At 37.7% G+C, this 16,442-nt stretch overlaps 1 long non-coding RNA gene across 3 annotated transcripts in view; it reads right to left on the bottom strand.

Annotated features, from left to right (window-relative positions):
* LOC309849405 overlaps positions 1-16,442 on the bottom strand; it is a 111,206-nt gene that overhangs the window by 23,919 nt on the left and 70,845 nt on the right. The window contains exon 3 of one of the 3 annotated variants that reach the window (XR_014303687.1): positions 7,466-8,606. The exons of the other annotated variants lie outside the window; for them this stretch is intronic. This is a non-coding gene — a long non-coding RNA (uncharacterized lncRNA). Of the gene's footprint in view, positions 1-7,465; positions 8,607-16,442 lie in introns of those variants that run through there. 3 annotated transcript variants of the gene reach the window in all.

Raw genomic sequence — 16,442 nt, 5'->3', positions numbered from 1 at the left:
AAATTTATCCATGTGCAACAGATGCAAATGCCTTTTTGTTCAGTGAGTAGGTAAACATAGATAAACAAGAACTCTGCAATTATCCAATGAATTACGTGATCACTGTATGAGTTGTGGAGTCAGCCAGTTCTCCTAACATTAGAGAGAGATTTTTCATCACAAGCTTATTGGCATGTACTTCAATCCATGGGAGAAATCTCTCCCTATGGAGGCAAACCCAGAATCATGTGGGCCTCCTGGATGTTCCTATTTAAGGCAGCCATGCAGGCTTAATGGGGTGGACCGGTGGGAGGCTTATGACTTGTTACAGATTTTTTTAAAAGGCTCTACACCCCATGTGGAGCCCAATGCTGGACTTGAACACCTGACCCTGAGATGAAGACCTGAGCTGAAATCAGGAGTTGGATGCTTAACTGCCTGAGCCACCCAGGTCCCCTTGATGGATTTTAACAGAAATAGTTAAATGTCCCAATAAGCATTGGCTTCTGATCTATCCACCATCTAAACATTCATTTGTCCATGGGAAATCTGTCCATTTCAAAGAAAAATGACTAGGTAGAGTGTAGAGGACTCCAGCTAAGGTATAATTATTGACAGATTTGGTAGCCAGTATTTTGATTGACCCATTCAATCCATGAATCAAGCAGTTGGAATGACATTATATGAAAGGCTATCTCTTCTTAAAGGAGTCTTGTCTAAAATCCTTACAAAGAGCTATAAATCTATTTGGTGCAAAGAAATGGGTGGTAAGGAAAAGAATGTGCAGGAGCAAAGGTTGTGCATTGACAAAGGTGGAGATGTTGAGCCAGTAGGTAATGACCGGGGAAAGGCTGAAGCAAGGTACAGTAACACTGGTCGTAACAGCTCAAAAGGTAATATCCATGGACTGGCAGGTATAAGTGACAGCAGTACTTGGGACTAAAGAGAAGTTAGGTCCAGGTAAGACCAAGAGTCTCCAATATTGTGAACAGATTAGAGTTTCTGGAGTCAGATCCAGCAGAGAGGTTCCCCCCTTTTGCCATAGACAGAGGAATGCAGCAGATAAGAGTGTGGTTTCTCTAAGTGAAAGAGGAAAAAACAGCAAGGTAAGAAGCAGCAGGGACAAAATCACATACAGCCTAGTCCAGTCATCTTGGGAAAGCTTCAAGTCCTGGAAATCTTTATGTCAAGTTGGGGTGCAGGTCCAGTCAGGGTTTGGTGGTTTCTTTAGTTATATAACATGTGAATCTAAGAATCTATTCCTTGGAGTCTGACAGTACAAGGATTGGTTAACACTACTTGATTTGGGTTTTTCTCATGGGGTTGGAGAGAGTCTTTCTGGAGATGCCTTTTTCAATAGATGAATCCCCCCATGTCATAAGGTATGATGTTCAAGGTCCTCATCCCTTGGGAGTACACTGTGAAAAGACTGCTAGACAAAGTGTGGTTATTTTTAAGAGAGACCATTAGTTCTTTACAATATTGAAGTATAGCTCCTTTTATAAACTGAGTCAAAGAAGAAGGGGTCAGGGATATTGAGTGTCCTGTTACAAAGAGAACAGATTCTTACTGAATTTGTGCAAATATATTGTAATGAAACCTAAGAATATTTAATAAGAGTTTCAGAATTCTGGAGGGATCAGATAGAAAAGGATAAATGCTTTAACCTTTGTTGTAAAGATTGTACTTGACCAAATTGCTGTTAAGTGATAGATTGTTTAAAGAGAAAAAAGAGTCTATTAAATCTGGAAAAACATATTAAAGCAATCAGTTTTCCATTTGAGTTTTAGAAATTCTACCAAGTTCAGTGTTATGATCTTAAATTTATCAAAACCTGTGATCTACGGTGCTTGTCAAGTCTTTGTCACGAATCTCTTGGAAGATGAAGTACTTAAACAATAACTTCCCATAAATGACAAAGACATAAAAATAAGAATGACTAGAGATCTGAGGAGAGTTCATTATGATGTAATTGACAAGGAAATTGGGTTATTTAATAGTAGATAACACTTCAAGATAATAATATACCAGGACATATCAGATTTCTAGGAGTTTCATACCATTTCTAGAACACCTATTTTAACAGTATCCATATAAATATCTATGCAAATCAAAGGAATTTTAGCATCAATTACTTGACAATGCTTCCTATATACCAAATAAGCTTAAATTAGCATAACGACTCCCTTTTTACAAGAAGAGGGAACAAACATGAGACTTTCCAGAGGGTCTCTGGAAGTTCTGTTACTTTTAGGTCAAAAAAACTTGACTTACAATTTGATTTGAAAAAGTTTGTCAAAAATGTCCATTTTTTTTTTTTTTTTATGGTACCTGGGTGGCTCAGTCAGTTGGACTGACTCTTGATTTTGGCTTGGATCGTGATCTCAGGGTCATGAGATCAAGCCCCATGCCAAGCTCTGTACTCAGTACAGTCTGCTTGAGATTCTGTCTCCCTCTGCTCCTCCCCCTGCTCATATTCGCGTTCTCTCAAAAAAAAAAAAAAAAGACCTCAAATATATGAAAATGTCTTAAACACTTGATTGAATGTAATCATAGACCATTATAAAGTGATATTTAATTACCTATTTGATCAAAATGACAATAAAAAATTTCAAAGGCAAATATAATGGTCACATACTTACAAGCAAAACTTACCTCTTTTAATATACAGAAGACCTCCGTTTACTTGAGTAATCAAGAAGCTGATGAAGACCAGCCACAGAAATGTTGTTTACTAGGCAATTACATTAAAGGCAAAGAAAAACCTTTGTTTACAACTTCTTACTGAGAGTGGACCAATCTAAATAAAGTTTAGTATTAACAGAAAACCAAATTCTAATTATATACTAGTGTAATTTTTATCTTAAAATTACCTTTTTAAAAAACCTAAACCTAATCTTGACTACTTACAAAATTCCTTTCTTAATAGTCCTTTTCCATAAACCTACAACTTTAAAGATCTGTGTAGGGTTTGTCTTATTTTAAAAATTCAGGAACAGGGTGCCTGGGTGGCTCAGTGGGTTAAGCTGCTACCTTCGGCTCAGATCATGATCTGGGGTCCTGGGATGGAGTCCTACATCGGGCTCTCTGCTCAGCAGGGAGCCTGCTTCCCTCTCTCTCTCTGCCTGCCTCTCTGTCTACTTGTGATCTCTCTCTGTAAAATAAATAAATAAAATCTTTAAAAAAAAAATTCAGGAACAATGATTTTGCTTTAGAACAAAATTAATTTTCCTTATAAAGTCCATCATACCTTTTCTTATAAAAAGAATTCTATTTTTTAACCTATTGCTCATATATAGTCATTTTCTCTCTCACTGTTTCTAGTAGTTTTATTTTAAAAATGCTAACAATTTCATCAGTTCAAATGTCTTTTTTTTTCAATTTCAAAAATGTATAAAGCTTATCTAGAAAAGAAATGATACAGGATACATTACAGAATAATGATAGATTTACCCTTAGAAGATAACATAATTGCTTATGCATTACATTGGGGAAAATTCTTAAATATTAATATTAAATTGATATTATTAATATTAATTATTAATATCATTAAGTAATATTAAATATTATTGTTTCAGTGAGTTAATAAGCACAAAATTATTCCCATTTTCTACATTTATGTTTGCAAATACCTACATTTTTTTTAAGATTTTATTTATTTGACACAGAGAGCACAAGTAGGCAGAGAGGCAGGCAGAGAGAGAGGGGGAAGCAGGCTCCCTGCTGAGCAGAGAGCCCAATGCAGGGCTCAATCCCAGGACCCTGGGATCATGACCTAAGCTGAAGGCAGAGGCTTAACCCACTGAGTCACCCAGGCACCCCGCAAATACCTACATCTTAATGAAAGAGGTTCATTACTTGAAAGATGTTACTGTTACTTGAAAGACTGATTATACAGTTTATACCATCTTTTAAATAACCTTTTTTAATAAAAGGTAAACTTACATGTAAAAGCAAATGGGAATATCCCCATGGTTAACTCATTGACACTACATTATGTATAAACTGTCCTTCAAGTAACATCTTTGGTTCTTCGTTAAAATATATGTTTGTTAAATAGGTGATGGGGATTAAGGAAGGCACTTGTGATGAGCACTAATGTTAGTTTTAACTAACTGGAATTTTTTTTAAAGATTTTATTTATTTTATTTGACAGACAGAGATTACAAGTAGGCAGAGAGGCAGGCAGAGAGAGAGAGGAGGAAGCAGGCTCCCTGCTGAGCAGAGAGCCCGATTCGGGGCTCGATCCAAGGACCCTGGGATCATGACCTGAGCCGAAGGCAGAGGCTTTAACCCACTGAGCCACCCAGGTGCCCCTAACTAACTGGAATTTAAATAAAAACTTAAAAATAAGTAAAAACAAGCAAGCAAATGTTATATCTATTTGTTGTTGTCTGGCTACAAGTCTGAAAAGACAAGCAACAAAGTGTGAGTCTTCTAAAAACAAAAACAAAAACTCCAGTTTGCCATTGAGGAGTTATCACTGTATATATACAAGACAGAAATGGTCATTCCTGTACTGGTCTTTTCAGCTGGCTGCACAGCCCCTTTTGTTGCTCAGCTATTGTGATCTACGAATGTCTTTCAAACACATGGGTCATCCCCAGCAAGAAATATGTGTATCCCAGGGCTAAGCATATATATATAATGGGGTGGCTAGGTGACTCAGTTAAGTGTCTGCCTTCAGCTTGGGTCATGATCCTGGGGTCCTGGGATCAAGCCTTGTGTCAGGCTCTCTGTTCAGTGGAGAGTATGCTTCTCCCTCCCCCTCTGCCTGCCACTCTGCATACTTATGGTCTCTCTTTCTGTGTCATATAAATAAAGCCTTAAAAAAAGAACCCTAAATATATAAAAACATATAAGTAAAATTTTAATCAACTGACATGTATTTCCTATTTTGCATTTTATGAAATTATCCTGTTTTATTTATAGATAATAAATGAATCTAATAAAGTTTATGAATAATAGATAAAATTGAAGATCTATATTACTCATTGATCTGTATAGATGTAATGTGTGTGTTTTCTATTTAAATAAATGTTAGTTATAATTCATCAATGGTGATTGACCATAGTTTGAAAACTAAGAGGGTATGGTAAATCCTTCCATAGGAAGAGTCAGCTCTCATGGGAGTTCCAACAAAAAGGTGGTAACCCAAGATTGTGTTTCCTTCCTTAAGTGCCAATGTTCTAATTTCACAGATGCCTAAGGAATTACAGCCATTAGGATATGTTGTACCTACTTCTGCTTCTGCTGTCTATTGTCTCCGGTGACCAGCATTGACCTAAGATTATAGTTATTTTTTTAAATTTATTTTTTATTTATTTTCAGCATAACAGTATTCATTATTTTTGCACCACACCCAGTGCTCCATGCAATCCATGCCCTCTATAATACTGACCACCTGGTACCCCAACCTTCCACCCCCCGACACTTCAAACCCCTCAGATTGTTTTTCAGAGTCCATAGACTCTCATGATTCACCTCCCCTTCCAATTTCCCCCAACTCCCTTCTCCTCTCTATCTCCCCATGTCTTCCATGCTATTTGTTATGCTCCACAAATAACTGAAACCATATGATAATTGACTCTTTCTGCTTGACTTATTTCACCCAGCATAATCTCTTCCAGTCCCGTCCATGTTGCTACAAAAGTTGGGTATTCATCTTTTCTGATGGAGGTATAATACTCCATAGTGTATATGGACCACATCTTCCTTATCCATTCGTCCATTGAAAGGCATCTTGGTTCTTTCCACAGTTTGGCGACCATGGTCATTGCTGCTATAAACATTGGGGTACAGATGGCCCTTCTTATCACTACATCTGTGTCTTTGGGGTAAATACCCAGGAGTGCAATGGCAGGGTCATAGGGAAGTTCTATTTTTAATTTCTTGAGGAATCTCCATACTGTTCTCCAAAGAGGCTGCACCAACTTGCATTCCCCACCAACAGTGTAAGAGGATTCCCCTTTCTCCACATCCCCTCCAACACATGTTGTTTCCTGTCTTGCTAATTTTGGCCATTCTAAGTGGTGTAAGGTGATATCTCAATGTGGTTTTAATTTGAATCTCCCTGAGGGCTAGTGATGATGAACATTTTTTCATGTGTCTGATAGCCGTTTGTATGTCTTCATTGGAGAAGTCTATGTTCATATCTTCTGCCCATTTTTTGATACGATTATCTGTTTTGTGTGTGTCGAGTTTGAGGAGTTCTTTATAGATCCTGGATATCAACCTTTTGTACTGTCATTTGCAAATATCTTCTCCCATTCTGTGGGTTGCTTCTTTGTTTTCTTGACTATTTCCTTTGCTGTGCAGAAGCTTTTGTGCCCCCAAACTACTAGAACTCATACAACAATTCAGCAACGTGGCAGGATACAAAGTCAATGTACAGAAATCACTGGCTTTCTTATACACTCACATGAAAATACAGAAAGGTAAATTAGAGAGTCAATTCCATTTACTATAACACCAAGAACCATAAGATACCTGGGAATAAACCTAACCAAAGAGGAGGTAAAGGATCTGTACTCGAGGAACTACAGAACACTCATGAAAGAAATTGAAGAAGACACAAAAAGATGGAAGACCATTCCATGCTCTTGGATCAGAAGAATAAACATTGTTAAAATGTCTATATTGGCTAGAGCAATCTATACTTTTAATGCCATTCCAGTCAAAATTCCACCGGTATTCTTCAAAGAGCTGGAGCAAATAATCCAAAAGTTTGTATAGAATCAGAAGAGACCCTGAATCGCTAAGGAAATGTTGAAAAACAAAAATAAAACTGGGGGCATCATGTTATCTGATTTCAAGCTTTACTACAAAGCTGTGATCACCAAGACAGCATGGTACTGGCATAAAAACAGACACATAGACCAGTGGAACAGAGTAGAGAGCCCAGATATGGACCCTCAACTCTATGGGCAAATAATCTCCGACAAAACAGGAAAAAATATACAGTGGAAAAAAGACAGTCTCTTCAATAAATGGTGCTGGGAAAACTGGACAGCTATATGTAGAAGAATGAAATTCGACCATTCTCTTACACTGTACACAAAGATCAACTCAAAATGGATAAAAGACCTCACTGTGAGACAGGAATCCATCAGAATCCTAGAGGAGAACATAGGCAGTAATCTCTTCCATATCAGCCATAGCAACTTCTTTCAAGATATGTCTCCAAAGGCAAAGGAAACAAAAGCGAAAATAAACTTTTGGGACTTCATCAAGATCAAAAGCTTCTGCACAGCAATGGAAACAGTCAAGAAAACCAAGATTATAGCTATCTTAAGAGAACTCCACATATCAACCAACTGTACACTGATAAGCTACAGCCAGAGAAGTATTTTTGGTTTTTTTGATATTTTGTTATTTTTCAGCATTTCCTTCAGCTGATTTATTTAAATTTTTACCATCATGCAGAATTTTTGTAATATAATGCTAATTTTTCCCATCTGTGTACACAATGATGATAAAGGTGTCATTTTATGTGTATTAAATTGAGCTTTTTTATTTCAAGATTTTAAAATTTAATGTGACTTGATTTGGATTTGAGAAAAAGTGAATGCCATTGTTCCTCCAGTTAAACCCCCTACCAGTCCAACAAGGAACTTTAAGATTTTCCTTCCCTTGAGCAAATCTGTTTTTGGCGTATGTTGTAAACTGGGTATAAATGAAATGGATAACCCAAGCATAATTTGGGGGTCTGTACTTACTTAGAAAGTTCTATGTATTAAATTTTAATGTATAGGTTACAATTATAACTTGCAATATGACTGGCATGGATTTATTAAAATGGATTCCTATATTCTTTGGGTAGAAATCTGTGATATGAGCTAGAAGCCTGAGGTATACTACTAAGGATAATGATATGTGTTATATGCTAGGTTTCGTAGGTGTTCTCTATACATCATACTTGATATCCCTGTTGTTTTAAAGTCTGGACATAATTTCCATAGACCTAGTGCTCATTTTCTAGTAGGTGAATATGGATTAAAAAGTATAAGTTGGGAGTACAGTAAATGATCAATTTTTGGCCTAGTATATTTAAAGATATAATTACTGATTCTGCGTATTCCGCAGCTGTTCTTTTACAATAAAGTGCTAGCACCCAAATCGGGAATTAAATCGGGATTATTCGCATAGAGTCTGTCATGTGTCCAAAGCTGTACTCAATCCAGGAAGATAATGGAAAAGAACAAAATTCAGTACCTGGATGCATTAGCATATATGCTGGGTTATAATACCAAGAACCAGATTGGTTCAGACCAATCTTCATCCTTGAAGTCAGTGTCTAATAGGAGTTGCTGTTGTTCAGAATCCTTGCTGCTTCTTATGGAAATTAAAGTGGAGGTTTCCACTGCTTCATTGGGTTCCCTATTGATTGAAACTTTCCTAGTTGAGTAGATGGTGCTGACAGCAAACGGTGGGGTGAAGACGTTGGGTGTGATGATGCTGGTGATATTGATGGGACTTCCATTGCTATAAGGTGACCAGAATAATGATCCCTGGAGAAAGTAGTGGATGTCACAGCCAATGGAGTTGTATTGGACCAGAAGGCGATATTCCAATTCAGAATACTGGCACAACTGCTATTGCTGGAGGGGTCAGAAGAGTATCCATTGCTGCAATGAGAATGGTGTCCAATAGTGAGAAACAGACAAACAGGCTGTTTTAGTCTAAGTTTTCAAATCAGGATTATTAGTGAGCTTCTGCTTACGCCATTACACCTTTCATTTGATCCAGCAGGCAGCATGTTGCACTGGCCTGCTTAGTAAGTTTGACAGGGTTAAATAAAGATGCATGATGGATTCCTGCCTGCAGAAAAAGGATAGTAACCTAGACATTTTCAATTGTTTCTTGTAGTTCTTGCCATTTAAGGATATCTATCATTACTATGTCCATTTTTTCCAGCATCTCTGTAAGCTTGGTCACCCTGTATCATACTAGGCTAAATATTAGACATCTTGTGTTAATACAATAAAAGTAGTTTTCAGCCTGCCATTTTTATAGAGGCATCATATTATTTTCTTTAATGTGATGTAACATGTTTTCTTCTTCAGTCACCCAATAGGTTTTGTTAGCAGTAGGTGTGATAACTTCCCCAGTACTGTATATAGATCACTTTCTATTTTAATTAATACTTTTCCTACTATTTTAGACTCTGGGGTATTGTTAGTACTCTTACCTCTGTGGGTGCTTGCAATATTAATTCAATCGGAGTTGTCCAATTCCTTCTATATACAGTTTAGAGATCTTGTAATTGCTCAGGCTGTTTTAGTCTAAGTTTTCAAATCAGGATTATTAGTGAGCTTCTGCTTAAGCCATTACACCTTTCATTTGACCCAGATGTGGTTGGCTTGTAGGTTAAAGTGGAGGTTCCACATTCTGCTTTGTTCCTCAGCCCATTCTAATATTTGTTTTTCTTTGAAGTGTGTGCCCTTATCTGATGGTTGGGATACCACAGCAAGCAATCCAGATTTCTAATACTCTGATGGTGGATTTTTGATAATTTTTTCTGCAAAAGATAAGAGTAATCCTATTCCAGACCATGAATCTACAATGGTGCATGCACATAGTTGATTCTCTGACATGGGCAAGGGTTCTATTTGATCATTTTGTTTCGGTTTGGTTTTGGTTTTTGTTCACATATAATGTATTATTAACCCCAGGGGTACAGGTCTGTGAATAGTCAGGCTTCTTCTCCCACTCTGTCAGTCATCTTTTGGTTTTGTTGACTGTTTACTTTGTTGTGCAAAAGCTCTTAATCTTTTTTTTTTTAAGATTTTATTTATTTATTTGACACACACACAGAGAGAGAGATCACAAGTAGGCAAAGAGGCAAGCAGAGATGGGGGAAGCAGGCTCCCTGCTGAGCAAAGAGTCCAATGAGGGGCTCAGTCCCAGGACCCTGAGACCATGACCTGAGCTGAAGGCAGAGGCTTAACCCACTGAGCCACCCAGGCATTCCACAAAGGCTCTTGATCTTGATGAAGTCCGATAGTTCATTTTTGCCCTTCCTTCCCTTGCCTTTGGCAATATTTCTAGGAAGAAGTTGCTGTGGCTGTCGAAGCGGTTGCTGCCTGTGTTCTCCTCAAGGATTTTTATGGATTCCTTTCTCACATTGAGGTCTTTCATCCATTTGGAGTCTATTTTTCTGTGTGGTGTAAGGAAATGGTCCAGTTTCATTTTCCTGCAAGTGGCTGTCCAATTTTCCCAGAACCATTTGTTGAAGAGACTGTGTTTTTTCCATTGGACGTTCTTTCTTGCTTTGCCAAAGATTAGTTGATGATAGAGTTGAGGGTCTATTTCTGGGCTCTCTATTCTGTTCCACTGATCTATGTGTCTGTTTTTGTACCAGTACCATATTGTCTTGATGACAACTTTGTAACAGAGCTTGAAGTCTGGAACTGTGAGGCCACCAACTTTGGTTTTTCTTTTTCAACATTCCTCTGGCTATTTGGGGTCTTTTCTGGTTCCATATAAATTTTAGGATTATTTCTTCCATTTCTTTGAAGAAAATTGATGGTATTTTGATAGGGATTGTGTTAAGCATGTAGAGTGCTTTAGGTAGTATAGACATTTTCACAGTATTTGTTCTTCCAATCCATGAGCATGGAACATTTTTCCATTTCTTCGGGTCTTCCTCAGTTTCTTTCTTGAGTACTTTATAGTTTTCTGAGTACAGATACTTTGTCTCTTTGGTTAGGTTTATTCCTAGGTTCTTATGGTTTGGGGAGCAATTATAAATGGGATTGACTCCTTAATTTCTCTTTCTTTTTATTGTTGGTGTATAGAAATGCAACTGATTTCTGTGCATTTATTTTATACCCTGACACTTTACGGTACAAGTTCTAGTGGATTTGGAGTGGAGTCTTTTGGATTTTCCACATAAAATATCATGTCCTCTGCAAAAACTGATAGTTTGACTTCTTCTTTGCAGATTTGGATGCCTTTAATTTCATTTTATCATCTGATTGCTGAGGCTAGGACTTCTAATACTATGTTGAATAGCAGTGGTGATAATAGACATCCCTGCCATGTTCCTGACCTAGTGGTAAAGCTTTCAGTTTTTCTCCATTGAGAATGATATTTGCTGTGGGTTTTTCATAGATGTCTTTGATGATATTGAGGTATGTACCCTCTATCCCTACACTTTGGAGAGTTTTGTTCAAGAAAGGATGCTGTACTTTGTCAAATGCTTTTTCAGCATCTATTGAGAGTACTGTACCATTCTTGTTCTTTCTTTTATTAATGTATTGTATCACATTGATTGATTTGTGGATGTTGAACCAAACTTGCAGCCCTAGAGTAAGCTGCACTTGGTCGTGATGAGTAATCCTTTTAATGTACTGTTGGATCCTATTGGCTAGTATTTTGGTGAGAATTTTCGCATCTGTGTTCATCAAGGATATTGGTCTGTAATTCTTTTTCTTTGGTGGGGTCTTTGGTTTTGGGATTAAGGTGATGCTGGCCTCATAAAATGAGTCTGGAAGTTTCTTTCCATTTCTATTTTTTTGGAACGGTTTCAGGAGAATAGGAATTAATTCTTCTTTAAATGTTTGGTAGAATTTCTGTGGGAAGCCATCCAGCCCTGGGCTCGTTTGTTGGGAGATTTTGATGTCTACTTCAATCTCCTTACTGGTTATGGGTCTGTTTAGGTTTTCTATTTCTTCCTGGTTCAGTTGTGGTAGTATATATGTCTCTAGGAATGCATCCATTTCTTCCAGATTGTCAAATTTGCTGGCATATAGTTGCTTATAATATGTTCTTATAATTGTTTGCATCGCTTTGGTGTTGGTTGTGATCTCTCCTCTTTCATTCATGATTTTATTAATTTGGGTCCTTTCTCTTTTCTTTTTGATAAGTCTGGCCATGGTTTTTATCAATCTTATTAATTCTTTCAAAGAACCAGCTCCCAATTTCATTGGGTTGTTCTACTGTTTTTTTGTTTGTTTCTATTTCATTGATTTCTGCTCTGATCTTTATTATTTCTCTTCTGCTGGGTTTAGGTTTTCTTTGCTGTTTCTTTCTTCAGCTTCTTTAGGTGCAGGGTGAGGTTGTGTACTTCTAGTATTATGTGTATACTTGTATACACAAATGTGTATACTTGTGTATTTGAGACCTTTTTTCTTTTTTTTTTAAAGATTTCATTTATTTATTTGACAGAGAGAGATCACAAGTAGGCAGAGAGGCAGGCAGAGAGAGAGAGAGAGAGAAGCAGGCTCCCTGCTGAGCAGACAGCCTGATGTGGGACTCGATCCCAGGACCCTGAGATCATGACCTGAGCTGAAGGCAGTGGCTTAACCCACTGAGCCACCCAGGCACCTGAGACCTTTCTTGTTTCTTGAGAAAGGCTTGTACTATATAATCATTTGCATCATCTAGAAGTGTCTGTCAGCTTTGACCTTCCATGGAGTATTCACTAGTGGCCTCTAACCTTTAAACTTTCAGCAATTCCCACATTCCTTAATTTGAATTGGAGGTATTTGGTAGGTATATATGTGTTTCTTTTTTATTTCAAGTTTTTATTTAAGTTCTAGTTAGTTAACATACACAGTAAAATTGGTTTCACTTAGAATTAAGTGATTCATCAACTTGTGATGAACACGTAGTGTTATATATAAGTGCCCTCCTTAGTACCCATCACCCATTTAGCCTATCCCCTACCCACCTCCTTCCATCCACCCTCACTCTGTTCTCTATCATTAAGAGTCTCTTTCAGTTTGTTTCTCTCCTCTCTCTCTCTTTTTGCCCCTTTCCCATATGTTCATCTGTTTTGTTTCTTAAATTCCACATATCAGTGAAATCATAACGGTACTTGTCTTTCTCTTTTATTTTGCTTAGCATAATATACTGTAGCTCCATCTGCATCATTGCAAATTGCAAGATTTCATTCTTTTTGATGGCTAAGTAATATTTCATTGTATATATACACCAAATCTTTTTTTTTTAATACAATTTTTTATTTTTTATAAACATATATTTTTATCCCCAGGGGTACAGGTCTGTGAATCACCATGTTTACACACTTCACAGCACTCACCAAAGCACATACCCTCCCCTATGTCCATAATACCACCCCCTTCTCCCAAACCCCCTCCCCCCAGCAACCCTCAGTTTGTTTTGTGAGATTAAGAGTCACTTATGGTTTGTCTCCCTCCCAATCCCATCTTCTTTCATTTATTCTTCTCGTACCCACTTAAGCCCCCATGTTGCATCACCACTTCCTCATATCAGGGAGATCATATGATAGTTGTCTTTCTCCGCTTGACTTATTTCGCTAAGCATGATACGCTCTAGTTCCATCCATGTTGTCGCAAATGGCAAGATTTCATTTCTTTTGATGGCTGCATAGTATTCCATTGTGTATATATACCACATCTTCTTGATCCATTCATCTGTTGATGGACATCTAGGTTCTTTCCATAGTTTGGCTATTGTGGACATTGCTGCTATAAACATTCGAGTACACGTGCCCCTTTGGATCACTACGTTTGTATCTTTAGGGTAAATACCCAATAGTGCAATTGCTGGGTCATAGGGCAGTTCTATTTTCAACATTTTGAGGAACCTCCATGCTGTTTTCCAGAGAGGTTGCACCAGCTTGCATTCCCACCAACAGTGTAGGAGGGATCCCCTTTCTCTGCATCCTCGCCAGCATCTGTCATTTCCTGACTTGTTGATTTTAGCCATTCTGACTGGTGTGAGGTGATATCTCATTGTGGTTTTGATTTGTATTTCCCTGATGCCGAGTGATATGGAGCACTTTTTCATGTGTCTGTTCGCCATCTGGATGTCTTCTTTGCAGAAATGTCTGTTCATGTCCTCTGCCCATTTCTTGATTGGATTATTTGTTCTTTGGGTGTTGAGTTTGCTAAGTTCTTTATAGATTCTGGACACTAGTCCTTTATCTGATATGTCGTTTGCAAATATCTTCTCCCATTCTGTCAGTTGTCTTTTGATTTTGTTAACTGTTTCCTTTGCTGTGCAAAAGCTTTTGATCTTGATGAAATCCCAATAGTTCATTTTTTCCCTTGCTTCCCTTGCCTTTTGCGTTGTTCCTAGGAAGATGTTGCTGCGGCTGAGGTCGAAGAGGTTGCTGCCTGTGTTCTCCTCAAGGATTTTGATGGATTCCTTTCGCACATTGAGGTCCTTCATCCATTTTGAGTCTATTTTTGTGTGTGGTGTAAGGAAATGGTCCAATTTCATTTTTCTGCATGTGGCTGTCCAATTTTCCCAGCACCATTTATTGAAGAGGCTGTCTTTTTTCCATTGGACATTCTTTCCTGCTTTGTCGAAGATGAGTTGACCATAGATTTGAGGGTCTATTTCTGGGCTCTCTATTCTGTTCCATTGATCTATGTGTCTGTTTTTGTGCCAGTACCATGCTGTCTTGATGATGACAGCTTTGTAATAGAGCTTGAAGTCCGGGATTGTGATGCCACCAACGTTGGCTTTCTTTTTCAATATCCCTTTAGCTATTCGAGGTCTTTTCTGGTTCCATATAAATTTTAGAATTATTTATTCCATTTCTTTGAAAAAGATGGATGGTACTTTGATAGGAATTGCATTAAATGTGTAGATTGCTTTAGGTAACATAGACATTTTCACAATATTTATTCTTCCAATCCAGGAGCATGGAACATTTTTCCATTTCTTTGTGTCTTCCTCAATTTCTTTCATGAGGACTTTATAGTTTTCTGAGTATAGATTCTGTGTCTCTTTGGTTAGCTTTATTCCTAGGTATCTTATGGTTTTGGGTGCAATTGTAAATGGGATTGACTCCTTAATTTCCCTTTCTTCTGTCTTGCTGTTGGTGTAGAGAAATGCAACTGATTTCTGTGCATTGATTTTATATCCTGACACTTTACTGAATTCCTGTATAAGTTCTAGCAGTTTTGGAGTGGAGTCTTTTGGGTTTTCCACATATAGTATCATATCATCTGCGAAGAGTGATAATTTGACTTCTTCTTTGCCGATTTGGATGCCTTTAATTTCCTTTTGTTGTCTGATTGCTGAGGCTAGGACCTCTAGTACTATGTTGAATAGCAGTGGTGATAATGGACATCCCTGCCGTGTTCCTGACCTTAGCGGAAAAGCTTTCAGTTTTTCTCCATTGAGAATGATATTTGCGGTGGGTTTTTCATAGATGGCTTTGATGATATTGAGGTATGTGCCCTCTATCCCTACACTTTGAAGAGTTTTGATCAGGAAGGGATGCTGTACTTTGTCAAATGCTTTTTCAGCATCTATTGAGAGTATCATATGGTTCTTGTTCTTTCTTTTATTGATGTGTTGTATCACATTGACTGATTGGCGGATGTTGAACCAACCTTGCAGCCCTGGAATAAATCCCACTTGGTCGTGGTGAATAATCTTTTTAATGTACTGTTGAATCCTATTGGCTAGTATTTTGTTGAGTATTTTCGCATCTGTGTTCATCAAGGATATCGGTCTATAGCTCTCTTTTTTGGTGGGATCCTTGCCTGGTTTTGGGATCAAGGTGATGCTGGCCTCATAAAATGAGTTTGGAAGTTTTCCTTCCATTTCTATTTTTTGGAACAGTTTCAGGAGAATAGGAATTAGTTCTTCTTTAAATGTTTGGTAGAATTCCCCCGGGAAGCCGTCTGGCCCTGGGCTTTTGTTTGTTTGGAGATTCTTAATGACTGTTTCAATCTCCTTACTGGTTATGGGTCTGTTCAGGCTTTCTATTTCTTCCTGGTTCAGTTGTGGTAGTTTATATGTTTCTAGGAATGCATCCATTTCTTCCAGATTGTCAAATTTATTGGCGTAGAGTTGCTCATAGTATGTTCTTATAATAGTTTGTATTTCTTTGGTGTTAGTTGTGATCTCTCCTCTTTCATTCATGATTTTATTTATTTGGGTCCTTTCTCTTTTCTTTTTGATAAGTCGGGCCAGGGGTTTATCAATTTTATTAATTCTTTCAAAGAACCAGCTCCTACTTTCGTTGATTTGGTCTATTGTTTTTTTGGTTTCTATTTCATTGATTTCTGCTCTGATCTTTATGATTTCTCTTCTCCTGCTGGGCTTAGGGTTTCTTTCTTGTTCTTTCTCCAGCTCCTTTAGGTGTAGGGTTAGGTTGTGTACCTGAGACCTTTCTTGTTTCTTGAGAAAGGCTTGTACCGCTATATATTTTCCTCTCAGGACTGCCTTTTGAACCGTTGTATTTTCATTATCATTTGTTTCCATGATTTTTTTCAATTCTTTAATTTCCCGGTTGACCCATTCATTCTTTAGAAGGATGCTGTTTAGTCTCCATGTATTTTGGTTCTTTTCAAACTTCCTTTTGTGGTTGAGTTCTAGCTTTAGAGCATTGTGGTCTGAAAATATGCAGGGAATGATCCCAATCTTTTGATACCGGTTGAGTCCTGATTTAGGACCGAGGATGTGATCTATTCTGGAGAATGTTCCATGTGCACTAGAGAAGAATGTGTATT

The sequence above is a fragment of the Mustela nivalis genome (genome assembly GCF_964662115.1).
Source record: "Mustela nivalis genome assembly, chromosome: 16".
Classification (NCBI taxonomy): domain Eukaryota; kingdom Metazoa; phylum Chordata; class Mammalia; order Carnivora; family Mustelidae; genus Mustela; species Mustela nivalis.
Note: the sequence above shows the minus strand (reverse complement) of the source record. Positions and strands in the feature narration are given on the sequence as shown.